The sequence below is a fragment of the Rhipicephalus microplus genome, chromosome X (assembly GCF_043290135.1).
Source record: "Rhipicephalus microplus isolate Deutch F79 chromosome X, USDA_Rmic, whole genome shotgun sequence".
Classification (NCBI taxonomy): Eukaryota; Metazoa; Arthropoda; class Arachnida; order Ixodida; family Ixodidae; genus Rhipicephalus; species Rhipicephalus microplus.
In genome coordinates this window covers 436923882-436944692 of record NC_134710.1, presented here as the reverse complement: position 1 = coordinate 436944692, position 20811 = coordinate 436923882, and positions in this window count along the sequence as shown.

Genomic DNA, 20811 nt, shown 5'->3' with positions numbered 1-20811 from the left:
CCTATGTTCCCTAGACAATGAACTATACCACAAAAAGTACAGCGTTCAGGCAAACCACCACACAAAAAAGAAAGCAGTCCTTTTGGTTATTACCTACAATGCCTTTCAAATGGTATTTTTACCTCTACTTCCCGCTTTTTATCAAAGTAACTGGTGTGAAACAAGTTAGCTGAAAATGCACTGTTCCTTCAAAACCTGTTGGTTGAATCCGAATTTTTAAAAAATGGTGAAGAATGCACTAAATATAGGCTCCACAAGCCTTGAAACAGTGAGACTACATGACTCTTAGGACTACTTTAGTTACTTGTGTTTTGTTTCTGGGCCTAAGCATAAAGACAAGGGCTTAACGTAATTGCTGCTAATAAACAAATGCTTTCGAAATCGCCCGAGCGTCAAAGGATGCTCAGACGTTTGTTGTTTTTCGCACTGGGCTATTCTACACCAAACATACAAACCATACTGCCTGGCGACCATCACAGATGTATAGTTTAAAAAATGATGGTAATTTACTCTTGTGAAAAAAGTTATTTGCAGAAATGTTTTGAAGAGAAAAGAGTAGTGGTCACGTGGGTACCTTCAGAATTTCGCAGAATGTCGTGCGGGTGTTATTTGTGAGAAATATTTCTAAGTACCGCTTTTTCTTGGCATATCAAATTTGATCTACATATAAAGTACAGGTGCCTCTTAAAGTATTTGAAGCCGAGTAACATTGTTGCAATTTTTCCGCTACATAGGCTTTGAAGAATTCAGCCAAACTGTTTATCGTTTGCATTTGTTGTATGGCAATACTGCACTTTGTATGAATATTTGAGCCACAAATACTCACTGCACAGAAGTTATATTTCACGAAAAAAATAATGTTAGGTCCAGATTATAAATATCACTATATAATCGTTTTTGTACACATTGAGATGCAACTTGAGCTGTGTGTTTGTCTAATTGAAAATTACTTTTATGTGTAAGTTGAAAGCAAATAAACAGTTCTTGTTATATTGCAAGTGTTATCATTACAATTTTTGTTTAAATGAGGAAAATGATCTTTGAAGTCTCCTATTGAGGGCCATGGAGAACTTTGGAACGGAAGCTGTCGTATATCAAATGCAGAAAACAGCCATCATAGGAAAACTTCAAAAATTCATTTCTACTTTAAGACAAAGTGTAATCATATAACTTGTCATTTATAGAGAACTGCTTCCTTGCTTTTGATGTGGCAAAAAAATTGCACTAATATTAATGAGCTTCATGCACTACACAGAATCACCTTTACTTAATACCTAGACCGAATTTGGTGTAGAAGAGGCTGTATTTTTGAAACACTTTTTACTTTTTACAAACAACACCCAGACGACATCCTGGGAAGTCCAGAAGGCACTAACGTGGCCTAATATTTTGTTCTTTGCGATATATTTTAGCATTTTGCTGTTTTCAATACAGTAACCGAGCACAATATTTTTTTTTTTCAAAACACATTTAGTACGGTTGACAAAATGGCTGGGATGTTTGATGTGTAAATGCTTTACTGCCAGCATTTATTCTTCCGAAGCTCGAGCTATCACCTCTCTGTTACTGCCTCCCTCATATACAATGCCTGCACAGGAAAGAAAAAGAAAAAAAGAAAGCCAGGTCAGACAAAGTTCACAAGGCAAGATATTTTCATGTTGGGTAAATTCATTACCATAAACAGCAGCAAAACAACATTCATTTTGAGTAGTGCAAGACACAAGCTATATACCAGCATACTAAGAGCCAAGCACAAACTTTTCATTTGAACATGTGTGGTGATAGACAGGAAGCACTTATTGCAAGACTGATCAGTCTGTAATTAAGTGAATGAAGTACAATGCACTGTTCAATCCAACACCACATAGGCATCTTTGCTATAGCAAAGCCATGTGTCATCGATTCATGCACTAGATGGGACAATGCAAGTGTAACAAAAAAGGTGAAAGAAGAAAACAAGGGGAAAAAAGAAGAAAATGGGGGATGCAAAGTAGGTGCAGTGTAGCACTACTTTTACTTTGCATCCCCCTTTTCTTTCTTCTTTTTTCTTCTTTTCTATCAATTATCTTTTTTTTGCTTTCCTTACCCCCAACCTTCGACAGGAGAACACTTTGTATCAGCGCAACCTAACTTGAAAAGAAGCATGGGCTGCACTCTTATGCGTTACTGGTTTTTTTTCAGACAAACATTTCCAACAGGCACACACGCCTACACCAAAAGATGATGTCATTACTGACCCCATTTAAACTAACACCCCAAGGATGACAAGGTGACTTCTAAAAAATAGGTCCTCCTATCACAACATCGGCCAGCCTGTCTGAGGCGCTTCCACTGTTCACCCTGATTACCCCACTAGATGTTTCCATCTGTCGACTCACATCTTCATTTTGGATAACACTAAGACGAGCTTACATTGATGAATACGCACGAACGTTTAGTGAGATATCATGTATGAAATTAAGCAACTCTGTTGAAAAGTTATTGGTAGCTTGCTTCCAGGCTTTTCATACTGTAGCCTGAAACTTCGTAATGTCTTCTATGCACATGAACCAGATTGACAACGTAATGCACATCATGCTTAAGAATACTGCGAGGAACATGATAACGACAAAACGACCGGCCACCCAAATTTTTCGCTGTACATGTTTATAAAATGTTCATGTACACCCAAACGAGGTGCTTACGATACAAGCCGAAAAAATCTACAAGTAGGGCCTCGGAGCCTTCTGGAAGTAGAAGTGTTGCATTTTTTCTGTGGAGGACTTTACACCCATAAGTGAGGAACAAAACTCCTGTATAATGAAGAATGTTGGCAGCTATCAGTTATAGAAAAACCTAATGCAGCTAATCTTCTCGACACATCTGTACATTTAGAGAGGGGACGTAGCTTCTGTGATTGTGGCAGTAACTCCAACAGAACCAGTGCGAAAATTGGCACTACTTGGCTAGACAAATGTCCAAACATGCCTGCCCGACTCCCTCTAGCCATCCTGGCTAAATCTGACACTTTATTTCTTAACTGCTGGCTGGACAAAAACAAAACCACTGAAGCACTTACAATACACAGCGTGAAGTTCCTCTGGAGTGGTCAACTTCGTCTTCTGCGATGAAAGAGCAGCACAGTGTACTGATAAGGCACTCCTTGCAATGGTTTTCAATGTCACAAAGTGACCTTGCTGTTCCTGTCGAAGAGAGCTTCGGGAGCTTGGAGTGTGCTTGCTCTTTTCTGGGGGCTGCAGCCGCTCCTCGTTTTCTGCTCAAGGTCAACCTGCATAAAGTTGTAGACGAGGCTTTAAGAGTTGTATATAATGATATACAAATTTTCGCTGAACACACATTTCCTCGTGGCACACTGAGGAATTTCTTATAAAACTTAAGACCTCGCATATTCAAACATTTACAATCGATCCGAAGATGCACTCGACTCTAAAGAAGCAAGTTTGTTATGTGGTGTATATAAATAAAGGTCATTCAGCACAACCACAACTACAGTTGCACACGAAAATGACATCTTACACGATCCTGTTTATTTACATGGTCCATGTTATTTTATTTACACGGTCCATTTTACACTGTCCTGTTTTACACGATCTGGTCTGCATGAACTCTTGAACCGGGCACCATATAGGTTGAAAGACACACACAGACTTTGAGACAAACCTAGTTTCCCGTGGAGCATCCTCTTGCACTATAACAACACATCTCAATCTAGTTAGTTGGTCAGAACGAGGTGAAAACAGCTCGCACTTGAAAAGCACGGGCAGAAGGAATGACGCCTGCACCCTGTGCTTTCTGTACATTCTCGTTGAGGGTGCAGTTTTCACCCTATCCTTATGCAATTTGGCATTTATAACATTGTTCGCTGCATAATCTTTGTGGCGTTGAAGTGTGTGATACCGTCATGTGTATCCCATGTAATTTATAAAAATAGAATACAAGATAGCTTGATTCAAAAATAACAAAGTGCATCCAGTGCCATGTCCTGTAGCTATTCTTTAGGCAAGTGGCAGAATGATTTATTCTTCAAAACATATCGTACTTGTAACCACTACAAGGGCTAACTCGTTCACTGGCACATTCTGTTTGCCTCTTCAGATTATAAGGTACCTTTTTTACACCAGAAAGTCTTCAAGAAGAATAGAAATGTTGTAATTGTGAAGAAAGAAAAGTAGAAGGAAAAAAAGTTAACCTGTTCTGTACAGGGACCGAGCCTGCGAACTTCAAATAACATGTCCGATGCTCTATCAACTGAGCTACCATGGCGGCTATCCCTCTTCCATTTTGTACGGTATATATGTGCATTTATACATGGAAGAGTCAGTCAGCGCTGCTTGTTACCATTATGGCGAGTGTGGGACAGCTTTTTCCCTACTGAAACGTTCCGCATATACGGATCCGTACATACGACATTATTGGACTACGGAAAGCCGCATCATGCGGAAAGATGCGAACATCCGCAGCTTACGGAAAGCGCCATATCATGCGAAAAGATGCGGACATCTGCAGCTTACGGAAAGCGCCATATCATGCAGAAAGATGCGGACATCCGCAGCTTACGGAAAGTGCCATATCATGCTAAATTACCCGATAGGCAGCTTACGGAAATCAGCATAATGCAGAAACCATGCATCTATCTGCTGCATCTTGCAAAGATCAAATGGACATCCTAGATCTCGAGTAAAAGCAATTGGCCATTCACGTTGTTTGCAAAAGCAAGTACTGTGTAGAAATATATATGAATATTTCATTCTTAATATGTTGCATGAAAGTGAAATATGTTTGCTATCTGAAACAGCCTTGATGAGTAAACAAAGGCTTGAAAGAAACAAATGTGTTAAGAAGCTACTTAATGAGGGATTGAATCATCGGCATCTTTCTAATTGTCGTGATGCGGAAGCAAAATTACCTTTCAAATAAAATACATTACAAAACTACTGAATTAACATGCTAGCGATCATAAATGGTGGTTACATTGCAACACATTAATGCAGTGTTCTATGCAAGACCTAAAGAACTTATAAAGTTATTATTATCAATAGAGAAGCATTATTGTACACACCAGCCCTGCTACAATCAATATATTTTTTTATTTGTCTGTACGCTTCAGCTGTGAGTGGTGACATTGCAGTGTTGATGGTACACAAATGAGGTGACTACACCGTAATTTCACGAGCTCCACCTAAGCCACAGGATGGTGGCACAAAACACAATGTAACAGCAATTTTAGAACGAAATGTTCAAACATAAATAATAATCATAGCACTGTGAAAGTGTGGCACGGTGTCTCATGAACGCCTTGTGGAGATCGGCGAAATGCTGCTTGAGGCTCCGGCACCACTGTAAATTTGGAAGGTCACTGCCATAGAACTTATGTGTCCTTCATAGGCACCTGGAAATGAAAATAATTGGCACAAATAATGTCAGAGACACATGTTAGCACATTAGTTCACATGCGCAAGAAATATAACACACAGAATGAAACTGAAAATGTAAGGCACACAATCCTTCATGTTATGCATATGTGCATAATAGAAGGAATGAGTGTATAAATTAGTTCTGCCACATCAAAGAAAACAGCATGCTTATCACAGTGAAAATAACTAGGTTGTCACGATTTTCAATGGTAGAGATAATCGATTAATATGTCCTTATGAAATTATGGTTTAAATGCTTCCTGCACAGTAAAACTTTAGAAACTGCAAGTGAAAGCTCTCAATGTACATTTAATACTGTGTGCATGTACATCTGCTGCCTTTATACTATACAGTTTGTGCACAAAATTGGCATCTTGAACAATATTGAGAGTTAAACCTATGCAGCTTAAGAAGGTTAAAATCACCATGAAAGCAAGCAGGACAAGGCAGGTGCCATTAAAAATCTGTGCAAGCCAGATCACTATAACCGAACTGCACACATATAGGGGAGCAAGAGTACCAGAAATTCGGCTGCTGACCCGCAAGTCGCAGTATCAAATCCCGGCTCCATTTCCGATGGAGGCAGAAATGCTGTAGGCACGTGTGCTCAGATTTGGGTGTACGTTAAAGAACCCCAAGTGGTCGAAGTTTCCAGTGCCCTCCACTACGGCGTCTCTCATAATCATATCGTGGTTTTCGGACGTGAAACCCTACATATAAATCAAGAATAACAGAAATAAACTGCCAACAGAAAAGTTGAGTGCATGTGCTATCTGTAAGTGCTTACACCTTACTACATACAGCATGCTCATTCCATTTTAAATACCGATATTGAAAATAACTGCTTTATTAGGAATGTAAAAGGTAAGGTAGAACTGAACGACTCTACAAAAAGTGACCCTATTATGACATCACGTTTTCTTATAACAAAATTGACTAAGACTCTGAAATATCATTATGCAAGAAAACATCTTCAAAAGAACAATCAAGTTTGAAGTCATATATTTTTAATATGGCTACTATGACTATAACCAAGAAATCGACCTCAACATGGCTAATGTTAGTTTTTAAGGCCTACGTTCACTAGACAATGAACTATACCACAAAAAGCACAGCGTTCAGGCAAAGCACCACACAAAAAAAGAAAGCAGTCCTTTTTATTATTACCTACAATGCCTTTAAAATGGTACTTTTACCTCTACTTCCCGCTTTTTATCAAAGTAACTGGTGTAAAACAAGTTAGCTGAAAATGCACTGTGCCTCCAAAACCTGTTGGTTGAGTCTGAATTTTTAAAAAATGGTGAAGCTTGCACTAAATTAGGCTCCACAAGCCTTGGAACAGCGAGACTGCATGACTCTTAGGACTACTTTGGTTACTTGTGTTTTGTTTCTGGGCCTAAGCATAAAGACAAGGGCTTAACTGAATTGCTGCTAACAAACAAATGCTTCCGAAATTGCCCGAGCGTCAAAGGATGCTCAGACATTTGTTGTTTTTCGCACTGGGCTATTCTACACCAAACATACAAACCATACTGCCTGGTGACCATCACAGATGTATAATTTAAAAAATGATGTAATTTACTCTTCTGAAAATAGCTATTTGCAGAAATGTTTTGAAGAGAAAAAAGTAGTGGTCACGTGGGTACCTTCAGAATTTCGCAGAATGTCGTGCGGGTGTTATTTGTGAGAAAAATTTCAAAGTACCGCTTTTTCTTGCCATATCAAATTTGATCTACATATTAAGTAAAGGTGCTTCTTAAAGTATTTGAAGCCGAGTAACATTAGTGCAATTTTCCCCCTACATAGGCTTTGAAGAATTCAGCTAAACTGTTTATCGTTTGCATTTATTGTATGGCAATACTGCACTTTGTATGAATATTTGAGCCACAAATACTCACTACACAGAAGTTATATTTCACGAAAAAAAATAATGTTAGGTCCAGATTACAAATATCACTATATAATCGTTTTTGTCCACATTGAGATGCAACTTGAGCTGTGTGTTTGTCTGATTGAAAATTACTTTTATGTGTAAGTTGAAAGCAAATAAACAGTTCTTGTTATATGGCAAGTGTTATCATTACAATTTTTGTTTAAATGAGGAAAATGATCTTTGAAGTCTCCTATTGAGGGCAATGGAGAACTTCGGAACGAAAGCTGTCGTATATCAAATGCAGAAAACAGCCATCATAAGAAAACTTCAAAAATTCATTTCTACTTTAAGACAAAGTGTAATCATATAACTTGCCATATAAAGAGAACTGCTTCCTTGCTTTTGATGTGGCAAAAAAATTGCACTAATATTACTGAGCTTCATGCACTACACACAATCACCTTTACTTAATACCTAGACCGAATTTGGTGTAGAAGAGGCAGTATTTTTGAAACACTTTTTACTTTTTACAAACAACACCCAGACGACATCCTGGGAAGTCCAGAAGGCACCAACAAGCCTAATATTTTGTTCTCTGCGATATATTTTAGCATTTTGCTGTTTTCAATTTGGTAACCGAGCACAATATTTTTTTTCAAAACACATTTAGTACGGTTGGCAAAATGGCTGGGGTGTTTGATGTGTAATTGCTTCACTGCCAGCATTTATTCTTCCGAAGCTCAAGCTATCACCTCTCTGTTACTGCCTCCCTCACATACAATGCCTGCATAGGAGAGAAAAAGAAAGGCAGGTCCGACAAAGTTCGCAAGGCAAGATATTTTCATGTTGGATAAGTTCATTACCATAAACAGCAGCAAAATAACATTCATTTTGAGTAGTCCAAGACACAAGCTATATACCAGCATACTAAGAGCCAAGCACAAACTTTTCATTTGAACATGTGTGGTGATAGACAGGAAGCACTTATTGCAAGACTGATCAGTCTGTAATTAACTGAATGAAGTACAATGCACTGTTCAATCCAACACCACATAGGCATCTTTGCTATAGCAAAGCCATGTGTCATTGATTCATGCACTAGATGGGACAATGCAAATGTAACAAAAAAGATGAAAAAAGAAAACAAGGGAAAAAAACAAGAAAAGGGGGGATGCAAAGTAGGAGCAGTGTAGCACTACTTTTACTTTGCATCCCCCTTTTCTTTCTTCTTTTTTCTTATTTTCTATCATTTATCTTTTTTGGCTTCCCTTACCCCCAACCTCCGACAGGAGACACTTTGTATCAGCGCAACCTAACTTGAAAAGAAGCAAGGGCTGCACTCTTCTGCGTTATAGGTTTTTTTTTTTCAGACAAAGATTTCCAACAGGCACACACGCCTATGCCAAAAGATGATGTCGTTACTGACCCCATTTAAACTAACACGCCAAGGATGACAAGGTGACTTCTAAAAAAATAGGTCCTCCTATCGCAACATCGGCCAGCCTGTCTGAGGCACTTCCACTGTTCACCCTGATTACCCCACTAGATGTTTCCATCTGTCGACTCACATCTTCATTTTGGATAACACTAAGACGAGCTTACATTAATGAATACGCATGAAATATTAGTGATGTATCATGTATGAGATTAAGCAACTCTGTAAAAAAATTATTGATAGCTTGCTTCCAGGCTTTTTATACTGTAGCCTGAAACTTCGTAATGTCTTCTATGCACATGAACCAGATTGACAACGTAATGCACAACATGCTTAAGAATACTGCGAGGAACATGATAACGACAAAACGACCGGCCACCCAAATTTTTCGCTGTACATGTTTATAAAATGTTCATGTACACCCAAACGAGGTGCTTATGATACAAGCCGAAAAAACCTACAAGTAGGGCCTTGGAGCCTTCCGGAAGTAGACGTGTTGCATTTTTTCTGTGGAGGGCTTTAAACCCATAAGTGAGGAACAAAACTCCTGTATAATGAAGAATGTTGGCAGCTATCAGTTATAGAAAAACCTAATGCAGCTAATCTTCCCCGACACATCTGTACATTTAGAGAGGTGACGTAGCTTCTGTGATTGTGGCAGTAACTCCAACAGGACCAATGCGAAAATTGGCACTACGTGGCTAGACAAATGTCCAAACATGCCTGCCCGACTCCCTCTAGCCATCCCGGCTGAATCTGACACATGATTTCTTAGCTGCTGGCTGGACAAAAACAAAATCACTGAAGCACTCACAATACACAGCGTGAAGTTCCTCTGGAGTGGTCAACTTCGTCTTCTGCGATGAAAGAGCAGCACAGTGTACTGATAAGGCACTCCTTGCAATGGTTTTCAATGTCACAAAGTGACCATGATGTTCCTGTCGAAGAGAGCTTCGGGAGCTTGGAGGGCGCTTGCTCTTTTCTGGGGGCTGCTGCCGCTCCTCGTTTTCTGCTCAAGGTCAACCTGCACAAAGTTGTAGACGAGGCTTTAAGAGTTGTATATAATGATATGCAAATTTTCGCTGAACACACATTTCCTCGTGGCACACTGAGGAATTTCTTATAAAACTTAAGGCCTCGCATATGCAAACATTTACAATCGATCCGAAGATGCACTCGACTCTAAAGGAGCAAGTTTGTTAATTAGTGTATATAAAGAAAGGTCATTCAGCACAACCACAACTACAGTTGCACACGAAAACGACATTTTACACGATCCTGTTTATTTACATGGTCCATTTTATTTTATTTACACGGTCCATTTTACACGGTCCTGTTTTACACGATCTGGTCTGCATGAACTCTTGAACCGAGCACCATATAGATTGAAAGACACACACAGAGTTTGAGACAAACCTAGTTTCCCGTGGAGCATCCTCTTGCACTATAACAACACATCTCAATTTAGTTAGTAGGTCAGAACGAGGTGAAAACAGCTCGCACTTGAAAAGCACGGGCAGAAGGAATGACGCCTGCACCCTGTGCTCCCTGTACATTCTCGTTGAGGGTGCAGTTTTCACCTTATCCTTATGCAATTTCGCATTTATAACATTGTTCGCTGCATATTATTTGTGGCATTAAAGTGTGTGATACCGTCATGTGTATCCCATGTAATTTATAAAAATAGAATATCGTAATTACTCGAATCTAACGCGCACCTTTTTTCCGGTTAAGCAAGTTCATAAATCGCATGCGCATTAGAATCGAGTACGAACAAAAAAATTACGGCCAATCTATTGCCATCGGCAAATCTAAAATGGCCGCCCCCTACGTGCGTCGGCATGGCGCGTCGTCCATTTCTGCCTATGTGTTTCTGATGTGCGGCACTTCGTACGTGTGCTGAAGAGTTCGTCATCTAGTAGTGCATTAGTATCGACGGCGTGGAATGGCCGACTCCAAAAACTCGAGTGCACCACGATGCCGCTTTTAAAAGAAAAGTCATCGCGTGTGCAGAAACGGACGGAAATCGGGCCGCATCGCGGTCCTTCTCGAAACGTTCGTGCGGGACCGGCGGAAACAAAAGCAGAAGATTGTCGACAGCAAAGCTTCACGCAAAGGCTTCAGTGAACCACAGCAGGGTCGGTTTCCACAAATTGAAGAGCTGCTCCGCGAGTATGTGCTTGAGGAGCGAGCGGCACAGCGGCCCATGACGACAGAACTGCTCCAAGTGCGGGCTATGCAATTAGTCTTAAAAAAAAGTCTAATGCGGAGCCTGTTTAAAGCGAGCAGGTGCTGGCTAATTAACTATATGAAGAGGAAAGGCTCTTCCCTCCGAAGGGGAACATGCATATGCGAAAACTTTTGCGGAGAAGTACGATGAAAAGCTTTACAGTTTTCAGAGGTTCGTCCTAAACTTGCGGCGCAACAACGGCTACCTGCTTGGGCAAATCTGGAATGCCGAGCAGACGCCTCTTTACTTCGACATGCCTGGCACCACAACTGTCGAGAAGAAGGGGCGAAGCAAGTTCGCGTGCTGACATCGGTCCACGGTAAAACTACAGTGGCGGCAATGCTCTGTTACACGTCAGATGGGTACAAGCTTCGCCCGTACCTCATATTTAGATGGAAGACAATCCCGAAAGGAATCGTTTTTTCGAGTGGTGTGATCGTGCGGGCCAGCAAAAAAAAAATGGGTGCGCGTTGCAATCGATGTCTTACGTTTTTTTTTTCGCGGTGGAAATCGGGTACGCGTTACAATCGAGGGCGCGGTAGAATCGAGTAAATACGGTACAATATAGCTTGATTCAAAAATAACCAAGTGAATCCAGTGCCATGTCCTGTAGCCATTCTTTAGGCAAGTGGCAGAATGATTTATTCTTCAAAACATATCTTACTTGTAACCACTACAAGAGCTAACTCGTGCACTGGCACATTCTGTTTCCCTCTTCAGATTATAAGGTACCTTTTTTACACCAGAAAGTCTTCAAGAAGAATAGAAGTGTTGTAATTGTGAAGAAAGAAAAGTAGAAGGAAAAAAAGATAACCTGCCCTGTACAGGGACCGAGCCTGCGAACTTCGAATAACATGTCCGATGCTCTATCAACTGAGCTACCATGGCGGCTATCACACTTTCATTTTGTATGGTATATATGTGCATTTATACATGAAAGAGTCAGTCAGCGCTGCTTGTTACCATTATGGCGAGTGTGGGACAGCTTTTTTTTGCCTACTGGCGATTACATTACGATTGCAATTACGTTACGATTACTTCCAATATCCCTATACTTCTTTGGCAGCATTGTGCATCTGTCAGTTCTCAGAAACTCTGCTAGTCACAGGAGGTGGCAATGGTTCACCCTCCCACCTAAATGCATGTACTTGAACACATGCACAACTGATCAAAAAAAAAACAAGTCACACACTGCTAAGATTACTGAGATTCACTGTTTCAGATTCATGAGTAAAGGAAAGAACTATAAATTTAAGGGTTTGTTGTCTTTGTTGAACACATCATAATGAGAACTAGCAGAAAATGATGCCAAACAAACTATACGGGATGTTATCAAAAGTAACTTTAACAAAATTGTGAAAAGAAAAGTGAACAAAAACGTAACTTGGCAACGTTTTCTGACAATTGAATTGACATGGCATAGACATTACTTTTTATAACATCCCTATATTTTACTGGCTAATGTTGTCGGGTAATTCTCATTATTAGAGTGGTGAGTAGGCTGACAAAGAAAGCATATATGGCATTGATACTTCTTTTGAACACCTAATAGTTTGAGGACCTTAAAAGAGCGGAAGCTTCTTTGAGTAGACCAGAATATTTAGTTGGAGCGAAAAAAAAAACGTACACACATTTTTACCAGGCTTTTTAACACATTTTGAGACATAAAAGTGTATGCTGCCAGTAATGTTAAGTACCATTACTTTTGTCACACTATGCACTGTAGCAGGTGTAGTTAGAGTGCTGATAGTGAAGGAATAATCAAGCACGCCACCAACTATGTTCACATCAATGGTCGCGTATTTTAAAAATAAACCTGCTGTATAATAAAAAAAGTTTAAAGCATTTATGTTTTTATCCAAATCAAGTTAAACCGACTGGGTAAGCAAACCATTTGCATAAAATCAAAAGGCTTAAAGTGATTCATGTATTATAACTATGTGAACAATTTCAGCAACGCAGGGCAAAGTGACAACAGTTCTATTAAAAAGCCCTCTCATTATAACATGCATGAAAAGCACCACACCAGAATATTTTATATGCATGTAATATCGAGACTACTAGACTGTCTATTGACCTTTTAGAAGAAGGGTATCTCTTTCACGTTCAAGGGGCAACCACTTAGCCTTTTCCTGAGCTTTTCTGTGAATATTTCCTGAATTTCAAATATCATTAGGATTGATTTAGAGTGAACAGATTTTGCTTACGCATTGAAACCTAGTTCTGTATGTAACTGCAATTATGGGTGCCAAACCACCTCCAATTAAGTTTTAACATTTAACTCATTTTTTAACTACAGCAGCACAACTAGCTGTGGGTGCCCAAAAAGTAGCTAGAGACAATACCTTTACCTCTTTGAGCCTTTTGGAAGTGTTCAGCTTCTCAGTGCTCACCTTACAACATTTTTTTAAATACGTGTTTGTGTGCCCACTACTCTTGCTCCTTGTACAGTGAGGAGGAGGAGCACATGGCAAGAAGAGACAAGAAAGAAGCATTGAAAAAAAAGCGAAATAAGCGAGGACCTCTTTTGTATCGTACAATGTGTGTAACATTACTATTGCGTCAACATATAGACAAATTATCACGGCTTTGCATCCATTGTAGAGTCATACACAGCTGAAACACCACGACTAAATTTCAACCTTGTGTTGGTTTAGTATCCCTTTATAGTGGCAAGCTAATGATATCTGCATTTGTTTGGCACACATTGAGATGCAGCAAAATGTGATATGGTAATCTCATTTAGAATGCACGTCATGTGGCTTCATTGTATATGTGGCTACAAGTAACTCTGGTTGCAAAGCAATATGGCAGAGTCTAAACAGACGTCACCGACCAATCCAATCTGTACTTGCCTTTGCTACTTGCCCATTATCATCCCAGCAAAAAATGAATAATTGAATCTGCTACAGGTATGTGCTAGCTTATGCTAAGGACCAAGTATGAAGGGTGTTTTGTCATTATTGAGATCAGTTATTTGTTCAAGAACACTTGCTGTCAAACACAAATACATTGCTGTCGAAGCATCAAGATTCAAATATAAAGCAAAAAGAAGTGTCTCTATAAAAATTACAGGCCACAAGGTGCAAGATAAATATTTGATATACTTAGGATGTAAGGCACGCACAAGAGGTGCTGCCATATCATACTTTTCCTTGTGTTCAAACCTGCTTGCTTTACTCACCCAACACATCTGTAAAGATGCCGTGAAAACACCAAGGAGCTGATGCAGCAAGGTTGAACACATGTCCAGGGATTCCACCATTCCTAAGCAGCCCTACAGCCTCCACAGTCCTGCAACCATTTGTAAGATAAATATAGTTCTACCCAAAGTTCTTGGTTTACAGACACACATGCAAGACGCATAACCACTCTATAGGAAGTTTGCATGATAATGCGCTGGGTAGCAAAACGAATGCCAATATCAAGTATCCCGGCCTGCCGCTTCTTTCTTTCCGTTCTTAATTAATCAATCCATGGTTAATAAGTGTTCGCCCAACGTGAAGTGTACTGGCAGTCCGGTGAAGAATTGCAATGTATTTCAAACACAGTCCAATTCATTGCAAGTAAGCATTCAATAGCGTTTTGTCAGCTGTTCAAGAAAAGAGCATGAAGTTTAGCCAAAACATGTTTTTTATAAACACCATTCAATTTGATATAAAAGTTGTGAGCATTATGTGAAGGAACACGGATTAATGTTTAATCAATGATTTCTTATAATGTACTGATATGAATGCAACTAACTGAATATGAAACAATAATTTTTGCTTGAGAATTTAGAGTTATGAACACTATCGCACTTGCCAGCTGCATCTTGTCCAAAACAGCAGCAAGATAGGCTAGTTTCTGTAGGTGAGCAGTAATGAGCAGTGCAAAGTAACAACAAGAAACACCAGTAACAACAGTATGGAGCAAGCACAGACTGCCAACTGTATAATTTATTGCACAAAAGTTCGCCTGAATATCAGTCAGACAACTCGTGCAAATGAAGGTCCAGTTGGGAATGAACGAGTTACGAAATCAACAATGCCTGCTTTCACTAACAGGACCCTCATTCACATAAAGTATGCAGCGATAGGCCCCTACCGAGGTACGTCACAGCATGATGTCACTGGCATATGTAAAAGGTGTGGCTGGAAAAACACTCCCGCTGGTGGCTCAGCCCGGTACAGTCGTGCGGTGTTTTGGGCAAGTTTTAATTTTTTAAAGCTTACACTTCACGTTACAATGTCGACATTAGCTGTAGTATGTGTCAGCAAATATCTAGCTGTGTTGTAAAATATTTGCCACGCTGTCTGTTTATTTTGAAGAAGTGAACACACGTGGTGGCCTGTGCGAGGAACAGTGGCATAGTCTTCAAAAATGTGCACTGTTGATTGCGGCATGTAGTGTGCATTGAAAGGTATTGAGAATATTGGTTCAACTGAGAATATTGTGTGTGGTGTGTGCAGTGTCAATAACAATGTGTCTTGTTTGCGAAGGCATTAGCACTCATGGCAGGGACCGGTCAATGAAAAAACTTGATTCGACATTTTAGTCAAGGTAAATATGCACTTGACGCGACCATCTGTGAGTGGGTACATCTCGGTGTTTGCGCTGTGTGCAGAAAAAAATTGCATAGTCACCGGGCTGGAAGATACCATTTGCTGAAGCTGCATGTATGAATCGCCCCGACGAGTACACAAGCCCAATAAATGTATAACTCGTTTTATCGAAGGCCTCATATGTCTTCATGTAATAAGCAGAGATTCTTGTTTCACATACACTCAGTACCTTTACCGCTCGATATTCATGAAGTGACAATGCAAACAACAAGTTTGTGTGTTAGGTCCTAAGGGAGCAATGTAAATATGCAAATAAGTTGTAGGTGTCAGATGCAGCGATGTAACTGCGCAAAAGATTATGTATATATTAGGCTACAGGTTTAGAATCGCATACATCTCAGTGGTCTATCAGGAACGCCACAAACAACTTCCTTGCCAACCAGCCCTTGCACAGAGGGAGGGAATGGCTGGCACGGTGCTCGAAGTGACGTCACACTATTTGCAAACATAGAGAGGTTTCTTACTTAGGCAACATTTCGCACAATATATTTTTTAGATGCAAGACTGTATCCGTCCACATTGATCATACTGATGTCTTTTGTTGTTACTTTGTGCTTTGATATACTAGGCATTTAGTCACCATGATATTTAAAAGCTAATTTCAGTGTTCTCTCTCATATTGCTGACAACTGTGTCGTTGCATAAATTGGGCAAAAAAGCAACACAGAAAGGCTGTCACAATAAATACACCAACATGGGTATTCTCCAGCAAACAAAAGTCGGCACTGTTCCTGTCATTACCCGTCTTCCTTCTCTCTTTGCCTTGTTTGTGCTGAAACAGCCAAACACCTGATGAGTTAGATGAGAAATATTAACCCATCAAAACTATAAGTGCTTGCATCAGCAACTACACAACAGCGTGATAACCGCACCCCTGCCACACAGCAGCGAAACATATTTTGAACATGCTGGCAGTGTATTATTTTATAAAAAACAACTCTAGCAGAATACAAAATCTCACATTGTGCATGCAAGTTTTCTTCAAAGTCAGGCATACAATGTAGGTGCTGGCCGGTACATTATTAGTTACAAGCAAAAGCGTCTTGCAGGTACATATGCAGATTACACGAACACCTCTCTCTCTACACTAGGCACACACATTATATCTTTTAACAAGCACACGCCACTGTTTAGGGGCATAATAACGCTCTACCGTGAACGTATGCTAATCAACCCACTTAGGCGGTTGGCTAGGTGAATCGATCCAAGTTACAAATTGTATCGCCCGCGAACGTAAACAAAATGCTGCTTTCCATCAAATGGCACTGCAGGCTTCGTTTAATCAACAACGTAGCAAGCGCCGTGTGCGTCTTCCTCACTACATTGCACATATGAAAAAATCGATCACCATACACATGCATGCTGCCGCAGTTGTCTCGAATTAGCTCCAGTAAGGCCGCGCCGATGCGCCATGGCTCTGCTGGCGTTAGCGTTGTCAAAGCGAATCGGCAACCGCACTCGCAAAGGCGCGTAAGGTTGCCGTTTCACGACGCCTGGTTCGAGTGCAGCAACACACACTTGCACTGAGTGGCATACTTGGTCTACATAAAAAAGTGTCCCCCTTACCTTTAGTTTCTTTCACACTGTCCTGAGGGAAGCAACCACAGGCGTCAGCCGTCACCTCCGAGTCCTTCGAGCGCCCGCCCAACCCGCCGATTCCTTGGACGACTCGCACTTGATCCGCACTCGAACAACCGCGGGAATAGGGCGCAATCTTAGCACATCACACGAACGAGGAACGGCGCTTCCTTGCGTAAATTTAACATTTCGTGCTCTCGTGTGTAGCAGCGCTAACACATGAGAGAGCATGCCCACGGAGACAAAGACAAACAACATGTGGCTTTAGCTGTGAATGGATTTGGCTTGGATATCTGTGTGAGGAAAATAAAAAAATAAACATCTGTCGCTGCTATAAACTAAATAAAAAATGTATGTTATCTGGCGAAATAACTTTAAAAGTGATAAACGGTTATTCAAAAAACAAGTTACAACTTATGAATATTTTCGCAGGTCTTTGTTTTGTTTTTGTTCTAGCAGACGACAGCCTCCTACTGCTTTTACGACAGACGTAGTGCGGTTTCACGTTCGGTGCGTGTCGCCGACGCAAAGCTCTACAGTAGTTATATAAGAGTTATCAATTCTCAATGAATCATAGGATGGCTACAAAGCAGTAACGTTTTGACATAGTGCAGTACGCAATCTTTCAAGGTATGACATTTCTTTGCTCTGAAGTAAATCGAAGCAAGCCGGCCGGCGCAATCAGCTGATGTCGCCACTACGCGAGGCATGGTCGTGCGCAATAGCGTCGCGCCCCGCGCTCGATTTGTCATCAAGCGATAGAGCTACTAAGTGGAATACAGCTAGATGCAGGGATTAATGGCGTATCACTCTAATTCCCTGTGGTGGCCGACTCAATCGCAAGAGAGCCCCGGGAAGCAACCTTCAACTGCTCAAGCTTGTGTGTGGGCGTAAAAATACTTGTTTTCATCCGCTGCGGGGCAGCAATGTATAGTTGAAAGACATGCGAAAAGCATGTGACGTATATACAATCACAAAACATATGCACACAACAATAGATACGATCGCATATCGTACATAAATATACGAACACATAGCGTGTAAAAAGCGAATTTATATACGTAACTTAAACACGTGCTCTCCCTTCAGTGCGAATAGCTTAACAAGCTAACGCACTCAGTTCACGTACGTGAGCACAACTACGTGGCGCAGGTTCGAGTCCCGCTAAGTTTAGTTTTTTTTTGTTTTTTTTTCAACGTTTTCATTGCACTGCTATCTTTTCTAATGCCTTAGGTTTTAAAACAAAATAAAAGCAATATTGCATTCAAGTACGTATGTGGGACTGTGTTTTTTGCGCAACAGTTATTAGTATTTTTATTTTCATTATTACTTTTTTATTTATTTCATATTATAACAAAATTAAGGACTAAGGGGAACATTGGGTCTGCTTGATTGTGAAGGGACTCGAGAAGTGAGAAAACTCAAACCAAAAAATTTATTTGAGAAAAAACTGAGCATTTCACAGCCGGACCAGTTTCTTCAAGGGTAGGCCCTAGGTATGCGCGAGACTTGCTATATGACTAATCTCAAGCTGTGGCAGCTGAGGGAAGGCAATATCACCGAGAAGCAGTTCAAAAATATATTTTGGTTGATGTTTTTTGATTCCTCCAAAATAAGGGCTGCACAATTGTGATCGAGCCAAACCAAGAATTGCTGGCACGAAGTCATGAGACAGAAAATGAATAATGTTGATTGTTTGAAAAATTGCCCTTAATAAAAGGAAGAGTTATGGAGAGCTACGTAGCTTAACTCGCAGTAGGAATTTTATATATACATATAGATAGTTTAAAATGGACAATGTTGCACACACAGACATTGGTTAAATTTCTTTGCAGCACAGTTGAAGCATCTATGTAGAACTGAAGCATCAAGAGAAGCTCATGCGTCCTCACTTTATTGCGCTTTACATAGCTTGTATGCGTCCATGCAGCCATGATATGATATATTTTAAAGCATTTGTTTAACCTATAATCTTCTTATTCATTAAAGCTGGCCCATAAGTTGTGTCTTATGTAGCGCTACAATTGAAGCGTAATCTGCATGGTGGTCTGAAACAATGCTTTTAAAAATTTCAAAACGACCCAGCTCTATACACGACCATCTGTGCATCAATGATAAGCACCATTATGTGTTTGTACATATCAGTTGTGCTCTCATACTTAATTATTTTTCTGACCACTCCATCTGCCCCTACCTCGTTTCTGTCGTGAAGCTGTGGCAAGTTGTGTATAGCTGTATTTATATTGTAGGAGCACATACTATCAATAAAAAATTATTTTTAGGCTACATGCAATTAGTTTTCATAAATTTTCATTTCTTTTGTCGGTGCTTAGGAGAGCTAAGCTCATGGTCGATATTTTAAAATGACATTTCTCTTTGCCTATGTTAATGAGAACAATTTCATTAATATTGACAAGTTCATTCACATTGAATTTAGTTCTCATTATTATTGTTTCTATTAAAAACGAGCCCTTGAAGTTATGCTTTTTTGCTTGATTTGTTTTCGTGTGACAGCATGCAAGTAAAATGACAGTTATTGTCATTCCTTGTGAATGACACATTTTCCGTGTGACAGACTTTAGCACCTGGTCATCTGCAGAAGTTGTATTCATTCTGGAAAAGGGCGAACAGCGGTGACTGACAACACAGACTAGCCTGCGTTATTCTTTTGTACTATATATGTCACTGTGCATTCATTTATAACTTTATAGAGCTCGGATTTCCTGCTAAAAATGTGACAACATCTGTAGAGTTTTCACATTTTTTGCAACAATCCACATGCCTTTCATACACTATTGCACATTTTCGTAAGCACCTTACAAAATCTGTATATTTCCGTAAGACCTTACATTCTGCATTTTTCTTATCATAGCTTCTGTACACTCCATACACTTTACTTATCCTTCCATATCTTCCATCATGAACTCTCCGTATGCTCCATAAGTTTCCTTATCTTTCCTTATCCTTCCATATACTCCATAAGAAGCTTTCCATATATGCCATACATTTTCCTTATCTTTCTGTATACTCCATAAAAAGCATTCCGTATACGCCATACAATTTCCTTATCCTTCCATATACTCCATAAGAAGCGTTCGGTAAATGCCATACAACTTCCGTATATTTCCATAAAACTCCTTATGTTTTCCGTATGTAGCATAAGGAAATGTTACGGAGTCCATATATTTTCTGTAAGATTTCATACGGAACTTTTCAGTAGGGTTTTTGCCTACTGGCAATTACATTACGATTGCAATTACATCACGATTACTTCCAATATCCCTATACTTCTTTGGCAGCATTATGCATCTGTCAGTTCTCAGAAAATCTGCTAGTCACAGGAGGTGGCAATGGTTCACCCTTCCACCTAAATACATGTACTTGAACACATGCACAACTGATCAAAAAAAAAAACAACAAGTCACACACCGCTAAGATTACTGAGATTCACTGTTTCAGATTCATGAGTAAAGGAAAGAACTATAAATTTATGGGCTTGTTGTCTTTGTTGAACACATTATAATGAGAACTAGCAGAAAATGATGCCAAACAAACTATAGGGGATGTTATCAAAAGTAACTTTAAAAAAATTGTGAAAAGAAAAGTGAACAAAAACGTAACTTGGCAACGTTTTTTGACAATTGAATTGACATTACTTTTTATACCATCCCTATAAT